We start from the raw sequence: 22158 nt of genomic DNA on the forward strand, positions 1-22158 counted from the left end.
GCAGGCAGCTGGTGGTCACCAGCAATGTTATGCAGTAATGTTTATCCTATATTTATTTATAAAGTATACAGTATACCAGAAAATGTATATATTATACCAGAAAGTGTATGTATATATATTATATATAATATATACTATATAAAAATATAATATATGCATATATTGTGTGTATGTGAGTGTGTGTGTGATTGTGTGTGTGTGTGAGTGTGTGTGTGTGTGTGTGAATGTGTGTGTGTGTGTGTGTGTGTGTGTGTGTGTGTGGGTGGGTGATGGGGGTGTGGGGGGGTGGGTGTGTGTGGGTATGTGTGTGGTGCATATGGATATATTATCCAAATGTTCACAGAGAGGTATCACTGTTTCCATGTTTTCAATAACATCAACATTGTAACAAATGAATACTGCACAAATTACAAAATTTGGCAGGCAGCTGGTGGTCATCAGCAATGTTATGCAGTAATGTTTATCCTATATTTATTTATAAAGTATACAGTATACCAGAAAATGTATATATTATACCAGAAAGTGTGTATATATATTATATAATATATACTATATAATTATATAATATATATGCATATATTGTGTGTGTGAATGTGTGTGTGATTGTGTGTGTGATTGTGTGTGTGATTGTGTGTGTAAGTGTGTGTGTGATTGCTTGTGTGTGTGTGTGTGTGTGTGTGTGTGTGTGTGTGTGTGTGTGTGTGTGAATGTGTGTGTGTGTGTGTGTGATTGTGTATCTGTGAGTGTGTGTGTGTGATTGTGTGTGTGTGTGTGAGTGTGTGTGTGTGTGTGTGCTGCATATGGATATATTATCCAAATATCTACTGAGTCCATTTTTCTATGTTAAAATTAACTATAAGGCATGAAAAAAATTGGATATCAATGTGATTATAAATATGGTTCCTTCACTTGACCTGGGAGGTCTCAACCTAGCAGTCTGAAAGTAGCCGTCTACTGTCGGGAAGGAGCTGAACTCCTTTGCTGATCACTGCCTTGGGAGAGTCCCCTCAGCCACAGGTTCTGTCTGTTCCCTCAGGAGCCCCCTCCTAACCCGGTGAGGCTTTACCTCTCTTGCCCTCATTTTGTTCAGGATACAAGCAATTTGAAGTGGTTAAGCAAATTGCTAAAGATAATATCGCTAAAAATAGTGCAACCAGCTCGAACCAAATTCTATGGAAGTTAAGAATTGGTATAGTTTGTTACATTCATTCCCTAAAAAGAAAGAAGGAAATTGAGAGAGCCCAAGGAAGGCAAGTGACTCTAAATGAGGTAGGATAGAGCTAATGGGCGTCTTTAAAACGGAGAGAAAATAACCTTGGATAATAGGGAAAGGCATTTGGATGTTCCGAAACAACACCAGAGTGTGTCCTAATAGTCTAGGCAGAACTTGAACAGGTGGAAGAATAATTACCCCCATAAGTGTATGGAAACAGCTACATTTAATTTCATATAAGAAAAAAGAAAAAGATGTGACACACAACCAACTTAGCCAGGACCCTAATTTATCTACATTTTTATTTCCTTGAAAATGTATAATTGCATGCCATTACTTGGGAGATAAAAGACAAAGAAAAAAAACGAAGAAATGAAATCCAAGCAACGTGTCATAGCGTCATCCACCCACAGTGGGGCACATGGGGGAAGGATAAAAGGCCACATAAGTCCAGTGCCTGAATGGTCAGCCTTGAAAACATACATATGAACACATTTTCCAGACTGATCAGGATATATTTAGGAATATATATCCATATATGTACATAATAACAATTGATACAAAAAAAGCCATCAATTGGAAGTAAGGCAAAAAGGGGTATATAAGAGAGTTTGAAGGAGGAAAATGAAGGGAGAAATTATAATTATATTATAATACCAAAAATTATATATGTATATATACATATACAATACATGTATATACATAATACACACACATGCACACGTGAATACACACATGCACGCGTGCGCAGACACACACACACACACATACACACACACACACACACACACACATATATATATGTGGCTACCCTAGATGTCTAATTTGTTTGTTCATTTGTTTCTTACAAAACTGAGGAGAAGGCAGTTGAAAACATTGTGGGAATAAAGTTATAATTTTGGGCTAAGAGTTCATAATGTAATCAGAGGAATTGTTGCCTTCTAAGACTCCAACGTGTAAAGACAGTTGGTGCAAACGGGAAGCAGACAGGAGCTCTTCCTATTTAGAGGCTGTGCTGCCTATACAAAGGAACGTCCCACACAGATGAGCACACACTGGCCTGCAGCCACCCCCAGGGGTGACAGTCATCATACACACCAGCAGCGGTCAAGTTGAGGGCTGCCTTTGAGAGCACACGTAGACTTCAGAACTTGCCAAAGTTTAAAAGAAGGCACCAGGGATGAGTGAATAAATACAGGGCTGGTAATTGACTCCAGGGGAGCAGGACTGAGTCTGCACTCAGAAAACAAAAACAAGAACAAAACTAGAAAAGATAGAAAAGCAGCTTCAGTTCAACAAAACTTTAATCTTTTAGGAAACGTTGGATCAATCACAAAATATAGTTTGTTTATTTAAAATTTGTAGCTTAAAATAAGCAATTATGGGGTTGAGGATTTAGCTCAGTGGTAGAGCGCTTGCCTAGCAAGCACAAGGCCCTGGGTTCGGTCCTCAGCTCTGGAAAAAAAAAATAAGCAATTATATCAGCTGAAGTATGTCTGGAAAAGCCCTTCCTATGAAAAGAATGACAGGAAACTACAGAATACTGAGAGCTGGAGAAATAGTCTTCCTCGAGGAAATCTATTGGCTGTGTAATACCAAATGGTCAGATCCGGAAACATACATACAAGAAATTACACAGACTAAACAGCTTGTATTTATGAATATGTGTAAATACATATACATACATTCACATATACATACATTCACATTTTACAATTAATGTAAAAACAAAGCGATGAATTCAAAAGAGAATAAGGAGAGATACATGGGAGGCTTTAGAAGCAGGAAGGGGAAGGGAGAAATGATATAATTATATTACCATCTCAAAAATAAAAAAGGGATTAAAAGAGAGAAAGGCTATGTCTTCTGCTATTGATATAAATAATTATGTCTAAATATAGATATTAGGTGTGCTATTATGCAATCTGTTTTCATGTGTTACTAAAATAAATAGTATAATCTTTTTAGGTGTTTATTTACTTGGGTGCTCCTGTTCCTGTGTGTATATCTTACACAAATGCCCAGGCCTGGACTTCTAGTACAGGGTACCTTATCCTCTTCTTATCCTCTTATCCACAGTTCCAGAGACTGTGAGTTCACAGATTCGGTGCAGGGTAACTGAACTCAGTCCCTTCTTAAGAGTTTCAACTGGGGGCTGGTGAGATGGCTCAGTGGTTAAGAGCTCCTACTGCTCCTCCAGATGTCCTGTGTTCAATTCCCAGCAACCACATGGTGGCTCACAATCATCGGTAATGGGATCTGATGCCCTCTTCTGGTGTGTCTGAAGACAGCTACAGCATTCTCATTTACATAAAATAAATCTTTTTTAAAAAAGAGTTTTAACTGCTCTTAACTATTGACCATCCATTTCTCCAGCCAGAGGTTATTATTATTTTTGAACTTTTAAAGATTTTTCCTTCCTTCCTTCCTTCCTTCCCTCCTTCCTTCTTTCCTTTTTCCCTCCCTAGTCTATCTAGTAATTCCTGGCCTAAATCTAGCTGAGGAGAAGGTGCGGGTCTCACACTTACAGAGATACATACATATCTACCTGCAGACTACTGGGATTAGAGTTGTTGCCACTGCTCCTTTTAATTTATTTAATTTTGTTCTATGTTGTTTGTCTGTGAATTTCAGTGTAAGCAGCAGAAGAACTCTTCCACATAGTGGAAACTGGGGATCAAACTCTGATCCTCAGGCCTAGGCCCAAGTGGCTCTACCTGACTTATGTAAGCCTTATGTCATTTGAATGTTGTAATTTTATAATATACACATTTTAAATAAATCCATAATTCATAAGTAGCATTAAAACAATTCTTTCAAAGGGTAGAATAGCTCTATTGGATGGAATGGGTGACAGAATAAGAAAAAAAAAAAGCCCCCAAGAGTAGGGGAGATGGGAAGGAATACACAAGCTTGTTTACAAAATAAGTGTTGAAGCAAGAGACACATTATAAATTAAAACTTTCAAGACAATTCAAATGTGTACTTCATACAGTTGAGCATGGAGCCAATGATGCCAAGGGAGAGCCACTCGGAATGTCCCTATAAGAGATCCGTATGATTTCTCAATCCCTTGGAACAGTGTAAGATATTACATAGAACGGTACCTTGCCAAAAACCTGAATTGGGGATACTTGCCATCTGTCCTGTGATGCTTAAAGACAGATGAACCTAAACCCCGTCTCTCACTTCCCTCTTTCCTGTGCTTATTTACACACCGAATTCTGAACGGGAACATTTACCATGATCTGCCTCATGAACTAATACTTAAATATCAGAAGCACACAGTTTCACACACACACATACACACACACACACACAGAGAGAGAGAGCGAGAGAGAGAGAGAGCGAGAGAGAGAGAGAGAGAGAGAGAGAGAGAGAGAGAGAGAGAGAGACAGAGAGAGACAGAGACAGAGACAGAGAGGAGACACACACAGGAGGAGAGAGAGAGAGAGAGAGAGAGAGAGAGAGAGAGAGAGAGAGAGAGAGAAAAAAAAAGAGAAAATCAGTGCACGCTATACGCTATACTCTACTTCACTGGTTCTTTATTTCTACAGCTCTGTCCAAACAAAGACAGCCCCAGAATGTAGGGTCTTGATCCCTGCCTATAATCTAGTGCAGCTGGCATAAACATTGCATACGAGTTTACCGCTGGCTAGAGTGGCACGGAGAGACCCTGACTAAAAATAATAAACAAGCTGGGGGTAATGACGAGGTGAACGTAGTGGAGGCCATGCAAAGAGGGAAACTGAGCAAGGGGAAGTGAAGGAGAAGAGGAAACCATTTTAAAAGTGACAGACAAAATGAATTCAGCCTAGAAAAGGAACTATTTTCCCAATGAGAATTTAAAAAGTACTTTAGGATTGGAAGTGCTAGATTGTCTCACAACGTCCTCAAAAGTCTTGACCATAAGCCAGAAGTTAATTTGCAGAACCGTGTGTCAACTCCGGGCCAGGTGGCGTCCAGAGAAAGAGATAGACTACCTTCCTATAAGAAATAAGGCTTAACCTATCACCTCACAGACAAGGGACATACATTCAAAAAAGCATCTCTCTTACTCTCTCAGGATATAAATTGTTGAATGAGAGAGCATTTCTAATACACAGAGCCGAATGCTCCCACCGGAAATGGAAGATGGTTTGTGCTGTGTGATCCAGTGCCGAACTTGTCACTTTCAAAGATGGCTGGGTGGAGTCAAGAAACTGAAAAACGTATCAGTCTTCATCTTTCTTCTTTGTTCTATACTATGGTGCTCATGGGAACACTCCTCAGCTTCCCCAGTGCACCCGTGGAAACATTTCTCTGTATGCATCAATGGATGTGGGTACTGTACTCAGGCTGGGAGAGGGTCATTTATGTTTTCCTTGTTGAGAGGTTGAAGAATATCCAACTAAGATAACGAGAGGCAAATGTAGATTTGTATCCCAAGAATTATGGTAGGATTGTTGAAATAAAATGACTTTAGACACAAATAAAATCTATTTTGAAGTGTTACCTGTCATATGGGTGATCTTAACACAATGGTCAAGAACCTGCCATCTATAAAAGTCCCTCTCGATCTAATTTCAGATACAAAGGGAATTGCTAATTGTTAATGGAGACACTGGTTGAATTGCTTGTTTGTGACATTCCCTCTGCCCATAGTCAGCATCATATAATCCCAGTGCCCGTCACTCTGTTCTTCCCACCAACTACCTCACCTCTGCTGCTGCAGGAGAAACATTAGGCATCTCTATGTCCTTATCTGACCCATTTGCTAGACTTTTCTTCCCACGCAAGTCAATTGCGTGTGTGCCTATTGGTGCAAGACATCTCTGTAAAGGTTTCCTCGGGAAGCCATGCAAACTTTATTGTTCCTTCTGGCTTGTTCTTTAGTGTCTTTCTTATATTTTGAGAGGAAAGGGTACTTGTAGAGATCAGAGGACAGCCTGCAGGAGTCTGTTCTTTCCATCCTCCCTGTGGGCTCTGGGGATCAAATTCAAGTCATTAGGCTTGGCAGTAAGCCTGATTTTCAGTCAGTTTTCCTCACATATTATCATTCTGTAAAGAACTAGAATATTCCTCCCCTGTTTGACCATCTTTTATAAAAGAATCTTTGTACTAGGGAGAGTTCTTAAACAGTACACAACTTTAACGTTCCTTCTATTTTCCAAATAACTTCTTGTATAAGTAACTACAAGCCCAAACCCCAACAAAAGATCATTAATGAGCTTAAATAAAATATTATGATCTAGTATTTCAGGTGGAGTCTATAAAATTTACACTGTATGATAGAAACTAACGGATGATTAATTATACGTGTTTATCTCAGTATGTGGAGGGTCTAAAAGCGAGAGCAAATTTGATTCTAGTTGTTTTCGAAACCGAATATGCACAACGTAATTCTCCACATTGTGGATCAGGTGTCTGTTTGTCAGAAACACGGAGAATTGAAAATTTGCCTGTCACCCCTGAGGAGAAATAATCAGTTAAATTTTTCTCCTCTTCGCAGAACCAGAAAACATAATGTGGTTTCCCACAGAGTTGAGAGGTAAAATTGAAGGTAGAAATTATTGTTCTTTCTAAGAAGAAAGAAGAAAAATACAGTAAAGAATTTGATCTTTTTACTTCATAGTAGGTCAATCATTGAACTCTTAATTTAAAAAAAAAACATGGGTTCGGTCCCCAGCTCCGAAAAAATGAACCAAAAAAAAAAAAAAACAAATATCGTTGAAGGCCATATAAGAATCTTTTAGACATGGATATTTGAAATTATTAACGTGAAATTAAGGATAGCCAATTTAACAGTAAAGGGAATTTTTAGGTTACAAAATATTTTATAATTTGTCCTAATTTCACAAATTAGTTCTGACTCATCTTATTCTTTTATTCATTTTGCAGAGTAATAGTAATAGATTTTTCCTGGACCTAGGTAGGATAAGGTTCTTGGCCGTTATAGCATTGTCAGGAATGGGTTCCAGCTCATGGAAGGGACTTAATATCCAATCAAAAAGTGGTTGGTCACCCCATAGCATTTGTACCACTATTGCAGGCAGACTGTTGTATGTTGCAATGTTTGTAGCTGGGAGATATTGATAACTACTATTATCTCCTGGTAATAACAGAGTACCTCATAGTACCATGGACACTGCTCAGTAGGGGTGAGGCTTTCTCTATGGCTATTTCATCATAGCAGCAGAAAAGTAATGGTGACAATGGGTTGCTATAGAATTATGCAGCTGTGGGATAATGTTCTGGAGTAACTGTCGCATCCTAAGTAGTGCATGTGTACACCAGAGGGATACAGACATCTTCTGCTTTTGAAAGTACAAAGCTTGGAAGAGTCGATACGATTATCATGGTCCAAGCTTGGATTATATGCGATTTAAACAGGAGAACCCATAAAGATGGATGTGCTCTGATCTTAGATAGAAAGCTCCAGATTCAATTTTACCTACCTTAATCATTAAACAGTCCTGTCATTGCTATTTCTATTTTCATTCCAGAATTTATTGAGTATAGAACAAATACTTCTCTCTCTCTCTTTCTCTTTGCCTCTCTCCTCTTTCCTTTTCTCTCTCTTGTCTCCACTTCTATCCCTCTGGCCATATTTAAATGTCTAATGTCTAATGTAGCTATTCTTTCGCAATACCTAAAGGATCTCCTATCTCATATCCACTCACCACCAGCAGTACTAAAGTCTTTTTGAATTACTGAACAGTTTCCTCCACTGAAATATAAATTTGTTTTAGGAATTGTGCGGTCTTGTTTGTTAGTCTCTAAGAAATTTATCTGACTCAGAGGTAAAATCCATGGAGGGAGGGAGGGAGGAAAGAGATAAAAGAAAATATTCATTGTATACCACAGGTAGACCTCAAAAATGAGATATTCCTGCTTCATTACTCCAAGTGCTAGAAAGACAAGTGTGTGTCATCATCACTTCAACACTTTTAGTCTCTAAAAGGTTCTAAGCAAATACTTACAGAAGTCACACACATACACATTAATGTTGAAAATCTGCTGACTTTTTTCCCCCGCTGTGGCTGATTAATGTTAAATTTCCCAATGGAAAGAATGTTCTAATTTAAGGACTGGAATATTTTCTTTAAAATCTTGGCTTTGTGTTTCTTTGCCAATGTCATGTTTAATTTTGCTCAAACTAGCTTCATTACAAAGAAACAGCTATAACTTTCAACTAAGATAATAAATTCAGAAAAAGCCTATTTTCGAAGGTCAGCCAACACCATCAAAAGAGAGTAAGAGTAGGGGAGGAGGTAGCTTCATCATCCCAACACTGAGAAAGGAAAACCTTCTACATCAAAATGAAGCCGTTATAAGAAATTACAAGCTTCCTGTTTCTCACTCAGAAGGTTTATAAAAAGAAAATAATAAAAAATAAGTCAAGATAAAACGTGATCTATATAATACCCAAATACTAAATAGGAAATAAATGAGTTAATAGAATGAAATAAAGAAACAAAGGGGAGGGGGATGAATTATATAAAAACAGTGGTTCAGATTTTAAACTGAGTTTGTTAGAAATAACATTGGGACAGCCTTCCAGAACACAGAAAACTCTAGAAGAGATGACAAGGAGTGAAGAGAACTTAAAAAGGCATTTACTAGTAAGTTTGGTTTCTGTAAAAAAAAAAAAGATTATATCAAATGAAACATCATGGAAGAATAAACTAATGATGAAGAAAGGAGGAATCTTCAAACGGAGCAATAGCTTTAAGAATAAAAGCAGTGCTAAGGATTTTGTTATCTCTTTTAAAATTGTTTACTTTTAAAATGTATTCGCACATGTATGCATGTCTCTGTGTATGTATGTATGCATGTATGTATGTATGTATGTATGTATGTATGTATTGTTGCAATCACCAATTAATTCTGCTCAAATAAACCTGGTGGTGGAGGCACACGTTTCGTGCTACCCACCCCAGTGTTCTGAGTCCCCGGATGAAAGGCACACGCACATAGCCTTATTTTTAAATCTGCCTTAAACAGCTCATTGGCTGAGCCACCCCCAAAACCTCCACATGACTAACCCCTCCCCTCCGATATTCCCAAGTTATTGCTTTTTAAAATCTATATTCCATCCTTGCTGCCCTAGACCCACTTGCGGAGGCGGGATGGTGGATGCGGGATGGTGCCATTGTCCCTTGGCTATTACATAATTGGTATCTCTCTCTTCTGCACCTCTCAGGCCTGGTCTTTTTCTTTCCTGTCACGGTGGTTCTGTCTCCTCCTTCTTCTCTTGGTCCCCTTGCTTGTGAATCCTAAACTCCTGCCCCTGTCTCTCTTCCCCACCATTAGCCACTAGCAACTTTCTTTACCAATCAGAACCAACTGTGAACAGGAGCCCCCAGCCTTTTATGTGCAGGATTCTCACGCAATTTTTGGAATCCAATTAACATAATACAAGTGTAAGACCAAATCTACAACGTATATGAATTCTGGTGCCAATAGAATCCAGAAGGGGTGACAGGGCATTGTGAGAAACCATGTGTTTCAAAGACTCATGCTCTGGTCCTCTGCAAGCACTCTTACTCGCTAAGCCATGGTCACACACCTCTGGGTTTTACCCTCTTAAAGTTGGGTCATAGACGATGAATCAGGGGACTGCTGTGTTTCCATCAGTACTGCTAACTCTCTACTAACAGGCCAGATGCTGTAATAAAGACAAACCCCAAGAGGCTCACTAATAACAAATGTGCCTGAATTTTAACAGAAGTCATATTTAAAAAAAAAAAAAGATGCCTTCTCTTTTTTTAGCTGCAAGAACTCAGAAAGAAGGAAAAGCATGTCTCCTGTTGAGGCGATGTTTTGTGTAAGTGACATTAGAGTGCCAATCATGATTTAGAAGAATCAAACAGAGCCTTTGATGAGGACAAAATGACTTTGAACCGAATTAGGAGCTACAAAAATCAGAGGATGCCATGAACTGTCACAATCAGCCCAGTGTTACAGGCAGATAAAAGTGGCAAGTCCCAAAGTCCCACCCTCAGATCATAAATATCCATCATGTTAGGAAGGCAGCCTGGAGCATCCTGCCCCACTATTTTATAATCAATGGCTCAAGTTGACAGCATCCAAATTTAATACAACCAAGAAGAAAGATATCGTGCAAATATGTCAAGTATCTGAAATAACGCAACAAAATTCTATGTGTGAATACATTAAAAGAAAGATAAACTCACTTAGGTTCTAAAAAAGACACAGTCACTAAAATAAAACTTCCCTCAAATATGGTATACTGTAGAACTTAATCAGTACAGGATTTAATTGATCTTTAATCAACTCATAGATTACACAGAAAATCAACAGTTGGGGTGCATAAATATTAGAATTTATAGAGAAAGCAGTAGATTGACCAATATTGCATTTCAAAAACCAACAAATATATTTCAAGCACTATAGACACAGGAACGTGCATTTTTTGCACTTAATAAAGGAACTTTATGGCAAATATAAACTTAACTTAAATATATGTAACCTTGGCTTAAATTCCCAAGAGCAAAAGGAAAAGAAAGTAATATGGATATGTAAAACCGGAATATGGGATTCAGTCATAAGCAATACAAACCAGATGGTGTTGTTAAGAAAGTAGAAAAATTCAAGTATTGTGAGACAATGCGGATGACTGTAAGAGTCTTTTGACGAACTGCTAGACATTGTGAAATATATAAAACTTAGAGCAGTAACAGGTGGATTAGTCCATTTCCATCTCAAGTGGTTTAGGGATGCTGTTGTCCTGAAGTCAGGGAATCTCAAGAAGAAAGAAAGCATTCTCTGGGCTGGAGATGTGGCTCAGCAGTTAAGAACACTGTTGAGAGCTGGAGAGATGGTTCAGTGGTTAAGAGCACTGACTGCTCTTCCAGAGGTCCTGAGTTCAATTCTCAGCAACCACATGGTGGCTCATAATCATCTGTAATGGGATCAGATGCCCTCTTCTGGTGTGTCTGAAGACAGCCACAGTGTACTCATATAAATAAAATAAATATATTTTTTTTTTAAAAAAAGGAACACTGTTGAATCTTTCCTGGGTTCCTAGCACCTGCACAGAGGCTCATACCTGTCTGTAACTTCAGTTCTAGAGGATCCGATGCCCTCTTCTGAACCCTGTGTATGGGTATGGCTTCATGCATGAGGTACACAGAGAAACCGACAGGCAAGCACTCATATGCATAAAGTAAAAATAAGAGATATTAAAAATAAAAGTCTCCAAGTATTGGGAATCAAAGGAAAAGATCTTCAAGGGTGAAAAGTCAGGCTCCTATGCAGACCTCTAACATTAGTCTTCAACAACAACAACAAAATCTTTGACATCATCCTCATTGTTGCACACAATAAGGACTACAACCCACGAGAGACATCGTATTAGCCCTCGACCTGTCTACGTCCTGTCCTCATCCCCAGAAGCGCGACTGTCATTCTTTGCAAGAATAAAAGCACTTGTGAAATTGGGACTGAGGTAAGAGTTTTGAAGTATAGGTGATCTAGACAGTCTTGGTTACATTCACATGAGCTTTTCACTGATGTGGGAGGGAATGAAGTTAAGTTAGAGATGACTCTCTTCTGGTCCCTAGGCACTGGATGCTATATGCAAGAATCCCAGAAAAGTCCCGAGGAGAAATTGACCCACATATACAAGTAGCAAGCACACAAAAGTCCTACATAATACTATAGCCTACAGACCTGAGTTTTATTGATAGTAGAATAAAGGAGGAGGAAGATGAAGAGGAAGGGTAGGGGGAGGGGGAGCAGAAGGAAAAGGAGCAGGAGGAAGAAGAGCAGGAGGAGAAGCAGGAGGAGGAGCAGAAGGCGACAGGAGTGCTGTGCTGGCTGGTCATACCTGGAAGTTTTTGTTCAGTGAGATCATGCTGGGTGTCTAATTTAGCCCACTGAAGGATTATTAACTGACATTCTTCAAAAGCACTAGTTCATGGCATTTTTTTAAAGGGAGCCATAGATGCTCAATGTGCAAGCACAAAACACAACACACAGCCACATCTTTCTGACCAAATCCTGGGAAAACAGGTAGACAGTTGGGTGACAGGTATAATTGTAGGCATGCTTTCTTGGTGGATCTGGTGAGGACGTTAAGTGAGGTTTGCCAACCATAGGGTCCTTCACTCTTTTCTAAGTGTCTAAGAAGCAGTGGGGTATCTCAGGCAGCAATGAAGAAAGACTGAGTAGTCAAGGCCAGAGGGAATACATAGTGACTGTTCAGAGGAATCAGCATAGTCTTTTGTACTCCACCCCCTACAGCAAAGGGTCCTGGTTATATTGTCCATATTTGAAAGTGCTGCTTTCTCTGCATTCATGTGTGCCTATATAGACACGACTTTTAAGAAAGGTGTTTTCCTCTTCAAATAACTCATTCGGATAGTAAAATGAGTTATGGCACAATGGATGTCACTAAGACTTAAATTACAGGTCTGCTTTAATTATGTACTCTGTCAACTGAAATTTATGCCTTTTCTTTATTTAGCTTAGATGACTTTCCCTTTCCCATTTCTAAAGTCCCACTTGTGACTTCCCAGAGAGACAGCCATGTTTTTAGACAATCACTGTGAATTTCGTTTTCAAAAGAATAAATAAGATCTTGGACTGCTTTGTTCAATTCCTTCGCCGGTTCGCTTGTGTCTTCCTGTATTTCTTAGAATCTCTCTCATGGTCCTCATGTTTAAAATCTCTAAATGAGCAGGCACATAACTGTTTAAACGATGCTTGAGAGAAGGGATTCACACCATGCACAGTAGCGAGCTTATGATCACAGCCCTCGGGAGTCAGAGGCAAGAATAGCAAGGGTGAGAACCATCTGGGCGACAGAATAAGTTTCAAGGAAGTCTGAAGACAATTAAAAAATGAGCAAACAAATGGAAGACAGGAATAAAGTTCTTGAATTGAATTTTTTTGGGGGAAATGGAGTAGAGGACTGTAGACAGTAGGTTAATCCAACCCTGAGAAATTTCACAGGATTTAATTTTTTTCTTTTATCATAAATATTTTTCAAACAGTATATTCTAATTACAAATTCCCTACTTCTCCCAGTCCCTCCCATGTCCCCTCCCATGTAGACCTATAACCTTTCTCTCCTTAGGAAACAAATAGATATCATTTTCCATTCGAAAGGATACATTGGAGCGGGTGCTGATACAAAAGCCAGAGATTCTCTCTGTTTACGTACCTAAGGCTCGACTTCACCCAAGTTACTGCTTGAATCAACACACACTAGTGGTAATAATAGTGTTCTGACCCCAAACATCAAAGAGATAATTTATTCAATTAAAACTCGCTCAGTGGTAGTCTCTCTCTGACTTCATGCATAAACACTCATTTGATGAGGAAGGCAATTACCACGTAAGACAGGGACGGACAGATGCTTTCTCTGCACAAATGGCAGGTGTGAGGGGAGACCACACGAACTATATCTAACTTGCATGAACATTGAGCTTGCATTGGCTTATAGGTGAGATCTAAAGTGATTTCATGTTAATTATGTATTTATTTAGTGCCATTTGTCAGATCTTGAGTCCGTTTTCTTGACAATCCATGGCTTCACGCATCTGTTCTTCAGGGTTTATCTGAAATATACCCTCCATTGCTCTGACTTATGAACTTTTGGGTCCATTTGTGGGTGAGGTTCTATTCTAGGTACAATGTTACATGAATATTAATACACTTTCTTCGACTCTCTTCTTCAATTTTATAGTCTTTCTTCATTAGATAGAATTTTAAATTTTCCACAGGGCCTGTGTCTTGCCTCCACCTGTGTGTTTCATTTGATTTTTTTTTTTTTTTGCCGTTTTTGAAAATGAGCCGTTGTATTCTAGAAGGAATTGTTCCTCTATATGTTGATGGCAATCTCATTTCTCTCCTCTCTCACTTAATCCCCCTAAGGGTTTTCTGTCTGCGAGGAAACAGCAAAAAGAAAGGTCTATTCTCTGAAGTCAAATCCGAAGGTACCCGGATGGTTCCTCACAGCCAGGGAGTCTGCTAATGGGAGGAAATGTGAAATGGCGAAGGGAGCTTTGAAAAGAGTTAGAAATGTACGCAGACAAGAGGTGCTGAAGAATGGAGGGGAAGAAAGACCACCTGATACAAAGACCAGAGATGTGAGTGAGGAAGACTTAGAATGGAGTCTCTGCAAATGAGGACCTCCTGCTCCAGAAACCGTTATCCATCAACTATGTGATGTGAAGATCCTTGAATAGACTCTGGGGTTCCCAAACCTTGGCAGCAATAGAACTTGGACATCCTCCTCCTATGGCAGGCAACAATGGATACAGCATCATGCCGTCTTCCATTGGCCAGATCCGATATTGGAAGCTTCCCTTGTCTGCAGACTTGAGGGAAGGATGACTCTGCACTGTGCCTTTCAAATACTTCATTCTGGCTGACTCTTGCTTGACTTGACCTTTCCTGTCTACTTACATGAGAATGTTACATAAATAAATGTATCTTTTGATTTTTCTCTGATTATTCTTCCTTATTGAGTACTTTCCAGTAACCGTGATGCAGAAAGTCTGATGTATCACAACACTGAGGTCCCCCTAAGCCACCATTATGATTGTTTTTTTTTGACATCTTACAAAATCAATCAACTCGTCTGAGCCTAATAAATTACCTCAAATCCCTGCCACCTTCCATTTTATTTGTTCACCGACTGTCAATCCATTCAATGACCTATCTTCCTTTCTTTGGAGATTGATGTGCTATTTTAAAGCTTTCAGTTTCTATAAGATCTAGACCAAATATAATTATAGTAGCTTTATATCATTTAGAAGTCAGCAGTGCCTGAGTTTGATTCACTGTTTTCATATATGTATATCTACATTTAGACCCAACCATATATATTTTTTAAAAATTCTAATACAAGTTTTCAAATACTTTTTCTAGTTCACCACTAATCAAATCTCCTTGAGATCCTGACTTTTTTCTTTTCTTTTATTGGGTATTTTCTTTATTCACTTTCCAAATGTCATCCCCTTTCCCGGTTTCCCCTCCGGAAAACCCCTACCCCATCCCCCTCCCCCTGCTTCTATGAGGGTGCTACTCCACACTTACCTAGTCCCTTCCATCTCCCCACCCTGGCATTCCCCTATAATAGGTCATCAAGCTTTCACAGGACCGAGGGCCTCTCCTGGGGAAGAGCCTCAAACACATGGCACAGGGGAAATTTTCCTGAACAGAACACCAGTGGCTTATGCTGTAAGATCAACAATCGACAAATGGGACCTCATAAAACTGCCAAGCTTCTGTAAGGCAAAGGACACTGTCAATAGGACAAACTGGCAACCAATAGATTGGGAAAAGATCTTTACCAATCCTACGTCCAATAGAGGGTTAATATCCAATATGTACAAAGAACTCAAGAAGTTAGACTCCAGAGAGTCAAATAACCCTATTAAAAATGGGGTGCAGAGCTAAACGAAGAATTCTAAGCTGAGGAATATCGAATGGCTGTGAAGCACTTACAGCAATGTTCAACATCCTTAGTCATCAGGGAAATTGCAAATTAAAACAACGCTGACCTGTCACCTCACATGAGTCAGAATGGCTAAGATAAAAGACTCAGGTGACCACAGATGCTGGCAAGGATGTGGAGAAAGAGGAACACGCCTCCGTTGTTGGTGGGATTGCAAGCTGAGGTCCTGCTCTTTGACAAAACATTATTCCGTGTTGTGAAAACACAAGGAACTGGATATCGCAATGCCTCCTTCCTTGGGAACATGGCTAATGTTACGTGCATTTTTCTGAAACATTTAACATCAAACTCCTCGAAGTTGCTGGAGAAATTGCAAAGCACTACCCACTTAATCTACTGTTCTTTGGTTTTCCGTATCAAATTTTAGAACACATACTTCACACACATCTGTTATGACATAAATGGAAAATGTGCACTATAGCCTCTTGTGTTTAATTCCTTTTTTGTGGTGCAGTGACTGTGCAAGGTATCCTGATTCCAGGTTAGATAGGTTGAAGCCCCGGGGACCCTAAGGGAGGGCAGGCACTTCCTAATCTCCCAGGAGATCGGCCCCTCTCACTTAGGTACAGCCCCCCAGAGGTTTGAGATGAATCAGTCACTTAAGGCAATGCCCCAAGCCCCTCCTCCACAGGCGAGGACAAGACCACAGGTCAAGTAGGCTTAAAAGAGATCAGTCACTAAGAAGCAGGACCACGCCCCCAAATATGTAGATGAGGTCTTCCCAAGTTCTCAGGCCAAACCAATAGGAAGTATCTGCTGTCAGACCCTGAGCCAGCCGGAAACTGTAAATAAGTATCCTGTCCAGGAGGATTAAAGTTGTGCAGGAATTGCTCCATCCTCTGAGAGCTTCTGTCACAAGAGCTGCCGCTTGGGGAAGAGATTTGATCTTCTGAAGTCAAATCTCCCCTAGAAGCTCCCCTGCACCCTTCACTGGCCAGTCAGTCTCCTGCTGACATCTTGGAGCCACGTAAGCAGCAGTGGTAGAAATGGAGGGGGAGCAGCACCAGCAGTGGGGGCAGCAGGAGCAGTTCCCCCTCCCTCCCTGAGTTCTTTCTTCCCTTAAATCTCACACCTAGCGGGACCAGAGATCTCCATGGAAAGCCTCCAGTATGAAGGCCAGCACATGTTCACTGGCTGACCCGGGGGGATACTAGCTGTGGGGTTTTGAAGGTTCTATCGCGGCCATGTTCTTAGCCTGAGCTCTCTGATCCTGATCTTCTCTCTGATTCTTCAAAGTATCAGAGCTGCTTCCAACATCTTGAGAGGGGAACACAGTATTAGGACAATACTTAGGATTTACCTTAATATGTATTTGGCTGACATTCTGACTTGATTCTTGAATTGTACCTCTTCCAAGACGGTGATATGTGCCTGATGTCATACAACTCTGGTTGACAGTCGTCTCACTGACGGGTTTGGACAAGGTTGCCTTTATATATCCTCCCCTTTATAAAATATCCTATAAGTCTTACTCTCTATATTTTTATAGTTTTATTTTGCTTTTAATTATGTCTGTTGGCGGGGAGGTTGGGTTATGTCCCTGAGGAAAGGGAGCGATCTCCAAGGTGGAGTGACAGAACGTGGGTGCTGGGCAACAGACCAGGGGACCTCTTCAAGAACAGTGAGGACTCTGGGCTGTGTGGGAGTCGTCTCTCCAGTTGCTCGCATGTTATATTTTTTTATAGTGGAGGGCCACAGACCCAATTCTTTTCACACATCCGGGAGTCTATACATTAAGCCACATGGAACACTCATCGCTATAAAATGAGTTTTATCTTAGATTACTCGGCTAGCTGTAGGCTGTGCAAATGTGTTGGGTAGCTTTAAGGAGGGCTTGCTTGCTTAGCTGTTCCTTCCGTTAGGCGTACTAAATGAATATTAAACTTGCGACACTTAACGGTGGCTTTATTGGCATGTAAAATCGTAAGCTGAAGTATCCCTGCTTTTAACATTTGCGGATTTTTTTTAAAAATTTTTTAATTTTATTTAATTTTATTATTTATTTATTTATTTATTTATTTATTTTTGTCTATGCCATAAATTCTACCAGCTGTCATTTAATCAGAGATTACTCATTGTGATTCTCTCAAATTCGCAAAAGGAGTTTTTATTGTTCTCAGTTTAGATAATCATTTCCGTTCATGCCTTGGGGCGGGGACAAGACACAGGCAGCTTTCTTTGGGCATACACGCCGGGTCTTTAGAGAAACTCTCCAGGAGACCCAAAAAGGAAACTTGAAATCGAAAAATAAGAGAACTGTCACCGGCGTTTCATTAGCCCCGTACGAGAGTCTAACTCTGCACAGCATTGTTCTGCAGAGAGATGATATGAGAATTCTCTAAATGACCTCTAAGACTCCGAGTAGCAGAAATATCGACTTTATTATATTTTTCTAAGAAATGACACGGGGGTTAATCCAAAGAAGACTGTCAACTCTAATTCTGGCAGGAACATAATGAAAAGAACAACATTATGGAAAGGCAAAAGAAAAAAAAATGTTTACATGAAGTGAGCTAGAACTAAGAAAATTTCCCGACTGATGAGTGCGTCCGAGCTGCGAGCTCAGCAATATTTTGTAAGTAGCTCCCCCGCACGCCATGGCGTCTCTTTACAAAAAGGCAGATGAGGAATTGGAAAGCACTCCGGAATTGACATTTTTTGTTGAAATTTAATTGAAAAAGTTACGGAAGTGGAGATAATGTGAGGAAGCAGGGCGTGAAGTCATCTCTTGCCACAGTTTTATCACATGCCCTCATCACCTTCCAGACAGCAGAATCACCACAGCGCCCCGACGCCCCGTACAATCGGGACGATGTGGATCCCATCTCCCTACATTATTAATTTAGAGGAACGAGGGTGCAAGCCAGAGAAACGACTCTGTCAGCATTACAGATTCCTCTGCAGTCAGTGGTTCCCTCGTTAGGAAAACATGACAGCTTGTCTCATTGTTTCTCTTCCCTTTATTTTCCTAGCTCCCCGGTTTCAGCGGGATATCTAAGATTAATTAGACATGGTTTAGGAAATTACACGAAGTGGCAAAATGTTGAAGCAGTCAAATGTCAAGCTCCATTTTATTTAAACTTGGATAAACTGGAACAGTCTCATTGTAGTTGAAATACTTAAATACCTATCATCCTACCAATACATCACTGTATAGTTTACATGGTATGAAATGAAATGAACATATTTAAATAAATGTGATTATAAAACATTATTTAGATGATCCCGGTGCTAAACGAGCACAAAGGTATCAGAACCTATGAACTGAGTTCACTCTTACTAAAATATTTAGTTGGTTCATAATTTTTTCACCTTAAGGTTTCAGTCTGAATAGACTATTAGATTACATTTTAAAGTCGACTATCATTTCAGTATTTCATATATTGTCTTTTACGAACATCGTTTGATTTGAACAACTCAGAGGGGGAAAAAAGGATCAAATAACTCACTAAAATCAGGCAACCAGAAGAAGTATGGTGCCTAGTCAATGTTTTAGGTTTAAGGGCCAGAATAGTGTGAACACAGTTGTGGCGGACACAATGATGTGGCAGATATTTGAAGAGACAAATATTCACAGTGGTGAGTAAGGAAGATAATTAAAATGGTTATGATGACATCTGACATTTAGTATCACTCATAAATAATAAATGAATAATAAAACGTTTAGTTTTTCAATTCATTATTTTATATGATTATTAAATATTCACCTACAGCAAACGATATTTATTTTTATTTCGCATTAAACACTAAAACCCCAGATGTCTTATTTCACACCTTACAGGAGTCCAATTCAAACCTGCATTTTCCTCAGTTGTAGACACTTGCGTATTAATATTCCATCATAATTTCGGGAACCTATGACTCACAGATGTCTTATCTCCCTTCCCTGGAGACTAGAAACTTCTGTTTAAGATTAATTTTTTTTTAAAGGCAGCACAGGACGCTTGTGATGTGCGCTCATTGTGAGATGTCAGGGAGGAAATTTCATAATTGCATGAACATGGGAGTTGACATTTTCAAGCGTATGTGACAACCTCACCTATTCTTGCAGGAGAGAGTCTCTTTTAAACCAGGAAACATTAACTGAAACGTGACCTCATGGCCCACAATGCTCAATGTTTGATCTCAGATTTAGGATGTATGCATCCCAGGGCTATGAGCAGACACTCACTGCAATGTTCCCAGAATCGATTGAAACATAGTGAGATGACTGACAGATAACAGATACGTGATCAATACGGCAAAACCAAACCCTAAACTTTGCATTTAAGTCCATGCTTCTTACAGCATCATGGGCATAGAAATTCCTGACTATTCTTTAATTATTTTCTTCTTAAATGTGAAGATTGTAGATGAAATTAACCACAGGCATAAGCATGCGCGCGCACACGCACACACACACACACACACACACACACACACACACACACACGCACACATACACACACACACACGTTGACCCCATTGTGCAGCCTTGTAAACTGGGAAAGACAGAACCTCATTGTGTTGTAAGAACTCTCTCCCAGAAAGAGGGACATGACATCTTAACAGATTAGTTTGTATAGGAATGTAGGACCTTCTACTGAAACGTAGCTGTTCCCTTGACAGTTGCATCTCTAAAGAGAATTGACTCTCTTTCTCCTACAAGCCATCAGTTAGAAGTTGGGTCCCTCCCTCTCTTCCCCCACCATCCCTGCTAGCATTTTGTCTTGCCTTATGTGCATAGTCAAAGCTACTGTACATTCATTGAGTTCACACATGTACCAGACCTGTCAGGTTTAGTAAATATTCATTCAGAAATATTCTTAAGATATTTCTGCATCTTTTTCCACAATGGTCCGTGAGCCCGGGAGTGGGGGAGGTTGGCATGTTCTGGATGTTCCATTTAAACTCTCAAATTTAAATTGAGTTTCAGTAACCAGTGATTTGTAGAAAACATTGCAAACCATACATTTATTCAGGTATAAATTTGTATCGTTATGAATGTGTGTGATGTGTTTTATTTTTACTATCATCTTCTTCCAGGCTCTCTCCTCCAAACTCAAAATACAGAACTGCTTACCACATGAACAGATAGAAAAAAAAATCACAGCTAAACAAATTTAATTAGTTCCCTTAGGGTCATGATGACATTAAACATTAGGACAAATTACATCTCACACCCGGACTCCAAAAATTAAGCAGGAAAGGAATATACTGTTGGAGGAATTTTATGTATTTAAATGTATGCATACCCGTGTTTCTTGGAAGAGGGATTGGAAATATATCAAATCCAAATGTGTCTCCTCTTTGATCACGTAAACATTTATGAAGAAAATTATGGAGAGGTCAATATTTTTTTCCAAGAATAACAGTGACATTAGCTCCCTGTAGGAAGCTGGACCATTTTAGCTGAATTAAGGTCTGACTTACTGGGTTTTGTGATGCTGGAGCCTCTGTCTGTGGAAGGCTGCTAATTTTACAGACAAGAAAACAGAACAAAACAAAAACTGAAAACAGCAAGACTTTTCCATTAGACTGAGGGTCGTTTATATTTTTCAAGCATGTATTTTCTTCCATCATGAGATACAGCTTGTCACAAATAGGGGCATATCTTTCCAATAAGTAGAAGAACCCATTCTGAACCCCAGAAGACATGGACCATATATTTTATAATAATGATTCCTGTTCATGTCACATTGTCACTGTGGAAGGACTTTAATTATAGAACTCTGGCTAAGGTGACATACCGATGATATTTACGATATGAAGAGAACTTTCTGTAAGAATTAAAGCAAGGATATGGAGGGATGGCTTCGTAGATAAGAGTAGGTACTGCGCTTACCGAGGACCCAGGTTTTGGCTTCCAGGACCCAAGTAACTGCAACTCCAGAGATAGGGCACTGTCCTGAGCTGAGGGCACATTCTTGGGGGCACACTCCTCCCTGCGTACATACTTAAAAGTAATAAAAGCAAACGTTGAGACAAAAGAATAAAAGCGAGAAGAAAAAGTAGTGTCTTAATTCAACATGTACAAATGAAGGACATTATTGTGTTTTGTGAGAAGTGTCCTGTATTACCTAATTCCAAGAAGAAAAGAAAAGTACCTAAGTGGAGAAAACTTACAAGAGAAAAATTCATGATTTGTGCCTGTTGGAATATATATATACATGTATACATATATATATATACACACATACATATATATATGTGTACATATATGTGTAGGTATGTATACATGTATATGTAGTGTGTGTATATCATGTGTGATGACATGAATGAGTGTGTGTCTGTGAGTTTCTCTCTACATATGTTTACATATACTGTTTATATGTAAGTGTGTGTTCCTATATGTATAGGTATATGCATGTTTGTGTATATGTCTATATACATATATAGGTTTATGTGTTTTGTACATACACACATATGTATGTATGTATATGTGTATTTGTGTATATGCATATGTTTAAGTGTTGTGGATTTGATTTAATGC

At 39.4% G+C, this 22158-nt stretch overlaps 1 long non-coding RNA gene across 1 annotated transcript in view; it reads right to left on the minus strand.

Annotated features, from left to right (window-relative positions):
- Positions 1-21687, minus strand: part of LOC116887698 — a 386781-nt gene extending 365094 nt beyond the window's left edge. Inside the window, exon 1 of the long non-coding RNA XR_004386232.1 lies at positions 21511-21687. This is a non-coding gene — a long non-coding RNA (uncharacterized LOC116887698). The remainder of the gene's footprint in view (positions 1-21510) is intronic.
- Positions 21688-22158: the final 471 nt, after the last annotated feature.

This window comes from Rattus rattus, chromosome 18 (genome assembly GCF_011064425.1).
Source record: "Rattus rattus isolate New Zealand chromosome 18, Rrattus_CSIRO_v1, whole genome shotgun sequence".
Classification (NCBI taxonomy): Eukaryota; Metazoa; Chordata; class Mammalia; order Rodentia; family Muridae; genus Rattus; species Rattus rattus.